The 3642-nt window shown below is 68.6% G+C and overlaps 1 pseudogene; it reads left to right on the forward strand.

Annotated features, from left to right (window-relative positions):
• Positions 1–2821, forward strand: part of LOC142596308 (gastric inhibitory polypeptide receptor-like) — a 9384-nt pseudogene extending 6563 nt beyond the window's left edge.
• Positions 2822–3642: the final 821 nt, after the last annotated feature.

The following is a 3642-nucleotide window of genomic DNA, read 5'->3' on the forward strand; positions in this document are numbered from 1 at the left end:
CAGCCCCTGCGGCGCGCCAAGGACAGGGTGGGTGATGGGTGCCACCGGGAACCCCCACCCTGGGGTGCCTGGGTCCCTCCCGAACACCTAGGACACCCCTGCCCCGCCCCTTGCCCCTTGCACCGGGCTGTTCACTCTGGAACCTACTGATTTGGGGGGGGGGGGGGGGGGAGTTGAGGCCAGCCCCCCCCAAACCCCTTCCCCAACCCCTGTTTTGGGCTGTTCACCCTGGAACCTACTGAGCCCAGTGATGGGGGTGACTCGCTGCTGCCCCCTGCCCCCCACCAGCCCTCGTTTTGGCTGTTCACTCTGGACCCTACTGATTACAGTGATTGTGGGGGTGTGTGCGCTGATGCCAGCTCCTGTCCCAAACCCTGTTTTGGGCCGTTCACTCTGGACCCTACTGATTACGGGGGTGGGGGGGAGCTGACACCAGCCCCTCTGTCCACCCCCCCAAACCCTGTTTTGAGCTGTTTACACTGGACCCTACTGATTACAGTGAGGGGGTGGTGCTGCCAGCCCCCCCAAGCCCCTCTGCCCGCCCCCCCCCAGTTGGGCTGTTCACTCTGGACCCTACTGATGAGTTAGAGTGAACCGCTGCCAGGCCCCCTCCCCCAGAATATCTCTGGGCCCCCCAACCCTGGCTGCTCCAGGCTTGCTCCCTCCCGATGGCCCCCACCCTTACCCCAGGCCCCCCGGGTGCCCCCCCGCACCCTGGGTGTCCCCACCCCGGGGTCCCATCCCCGGCAGGGCGCGGAGGTGACGCTGCAGTTGCTGTTCCTGGACGGGGAGGAGGCCTTCAGGGACTGGAGCGTCACCGATTCCCTCTACGGCGCCCGGCACCTGGCAGCGCGGATGGCCGCCACCCCCACGGGCCCCGTGGCACCCAGATCACCGCCATGGTGAGTGGCACCGAGCCCCGCGGCGGGGGGGGGGCACCCGAGGGTGGTGGGGCAGAGGTGGGGGGGGGGTCTGGTGGCACCCGAGGGTGGTGGGACAGTGGTGGTGGGGTCCTGGGTGGCACCCAAGGGTGGGTGGCATGGAGGTGAGGGGGGGGGTTTGGGTGGCACCCAAGGGTGGTGGCATGGAGGTGCAGGGGGTGGGGGTGGCACCCAAGGGTGGTGGCACAGCGGTGGTGGGGTCTGGTGGCACCCAAGGGTGGTCACATCACAGGGGGTGGGGGTGTCTGGTAGCACCCAAGGGTGGTGACGTGGCGTAAGCCCAGCTGGGGCCAGTCCCACGGCATCTGAGGACGGTGGCACCGTGGTGTCCCCACGGCCCGTGCCAGTGTCCCCGCACCGGTGTCCCCGACGGCCGTGCCAGTGTCCCCGCACCGGTGTCCCCACGCTGTCCCGGTGTCCCCAGAGCCTGCTGGTGCTGCTGGACCTGCTGGGCGCCACCACCCCGCCATCCACAGCCACTTCGCCCGCACCCACCACTGGTTCCTGCGCCTGGTTGCCATCGGTGGGACATGGGGATGGGGATGGGGACACGGGTGGGGACACGGGGACAGGGACACGGATGGGGACACGGGGACAGGGACCATGGATGGGGACACAGGTGGAGACATGGGGATGGGGATGCAGGTGGGGACACAGAGACGGGGACACAGATGGGGACACGGGGACATGGGTGGGGACATGGGGACGGGACACGGGACACGGGTGGGGACATGGGGGACGGGACGTGGGTGGGGACACGGGGACAGGACACGGGGACACAGGTGGGGACATGGGGACAGGGACTGTGGGCGGGGACATGGGGACGGAGACACGGGAACACGGGGACAACGGGGTGGGGACACGGGGACGGGGACGGTGGGTGGGGACATGGGGACACGGGGACAGGGACACAGATGGGGACACGGGTGGGGACATGGGGATAGGGACGTGGGTGGGGACACAGGTGGGGACACAGGGACGGGGACATGGATGGGGACACGGGACACGGGTAGGACATGGGGATGGGGATGGGGATGTGGGTGGGGACACGGGGACACGGGTTGGGGACGTGGGTGGGGACACAGGTGGGGACACAGGGACGGGGACATGGGGACACGGGTAGGGACATGGGGATGGGGATGTGGGTGGGGACACGGGGACACGGGTGGGGACATGGGGACACGGGTGGGGACACGGGACGGGGACACAGGTGGGCAACATGGGGACACGGATGGGGACACCGGGGACGGGGACACAGGTGGGGATGCGGGTGGGACGTGGGGACGGAGCCAGGATCGGGTGGGGACATGGATGGGGGACACAGGGTGGGAAACGGGGGCGGGGTGGGGACGAGGGAGGAGGCTGGGGTGTCACCGCTGTTGTGTCACCCCCTGTCACCCCATGTCACCCGCGCAGAGCAGCGGCTGCGGCGCCTGGGGCTGCTGCACGCTCCCCCGCCAGGACCAGCCCTTCTTCCGCCTCAGCCCGGCCCCGGGACCCGTAGAGGACGACCACGTCCCCTTCCTCCAGCGAGGTGACATCCCCACGTCCCCCCCATGTCCCCCACGTCCCCCCCGTGTCCCCACATCCCCCCCGTGTCCCCACGTCCCCCCCATTGTCCCCACATCACGTGGCCGGGGGCAAGCGGCAGGGTGGGTGGCCGGGGTCCTGCCATTCCGGGCCCACACGTCCCCAGCCCGCCGATGTCCCCAAAACCCGCCGGCGTCCCCGCAGGTGTCCCCGTGCTGCACCTCATCCCCACGCCCTTCCCGCGCGTCTGGCACACCCTCGAGGACACCGAGGACAACCTGCACCCCCCCACCGTGGAGGACCTCTGTAAGATCTTGGTGGCCTTCGTGGCCGAGTTCCTGCAGCTCTGAGCCCCCGGTGGCAACCCAGTGTCACCCGGTGTCACCCCCCAGCCCGGGCAGCGCTGGGAGCCACCAGTAAAGCGCTTGGCGACAGCTGCTGCGTCCTGTGCTGGCACCTGCCCTGGGGACAGAACACAGAATGGGGGGCTCGGGGCGCACTGTTGGGGTCCCTGGGGACCCCGGGAGGGGTATTGGGGCCCTTAGGGACATCAGGGCGCACTGTTGGGGTCCTTGGGGGTCCCAGGGAGGGGTATTGGGGTTCTTAGGGACATCAGGGTGCACTGTTGGGGTCCTTGGGGACCCCCGGGAGGGATATTGGGGGCCCTTAGGGACATCAGGGCGCACTGTTGGGGTCCTTGGGGTCCCAGGGAGGGGTATTGGGATTCTTAGGGACATCAGGGTGCACTGTTGGGGTTCTTGGGGACCCCCGGGAGGGGTATTGGGGTTCTTAGGGATGTCAGGGTGCTCTACTGGGGTCCTTGGGGGTCCCAGGGAGGGGTATTGGGGTTCTTAGGGATGTCCAGGGTGCACTACTGGGGTGAGTGGGGGTCCCAGGGAAGGGTAGTGGGGTCCTTGGGGACCTCAGGGTGTGCTATTGGGGTGGTTGGGGACCACAGGGCACACTATTGGGCCCTTGGGGGTCCCAGGAGGGGTATTGGGGTCCTCAGCGTGCACTGTTGGGGTGACTGGGGGGGGGTGCCAGGGAGGGGTATTGGCGTCCTTGGGGACCTCAGGGTGCACTGCTGGGGTGATGGGGGGGTCCCAGGGAAGGGTAGCAGGGTCCCTCAGCGTGCACTATTGGGGTGATGGGGGTCCCAGGGAGGGGTACT

This window comes from Pelecanus crispus, chromosome 30 (genome assembly GCF_030463565.1).
Source record: "Pelecanus crispus isolate bPelCri1 chromosome 30, bPelCri1.pri, whole genome shotgun sequence".
NCBI classification, from domain to species: domain Eukaryota; kingdom Metazoa; phylum Chordata; class Aves; order Pelecaniformes; family Pelecanidae; genus Pelecanus; species Pelecanus crispus.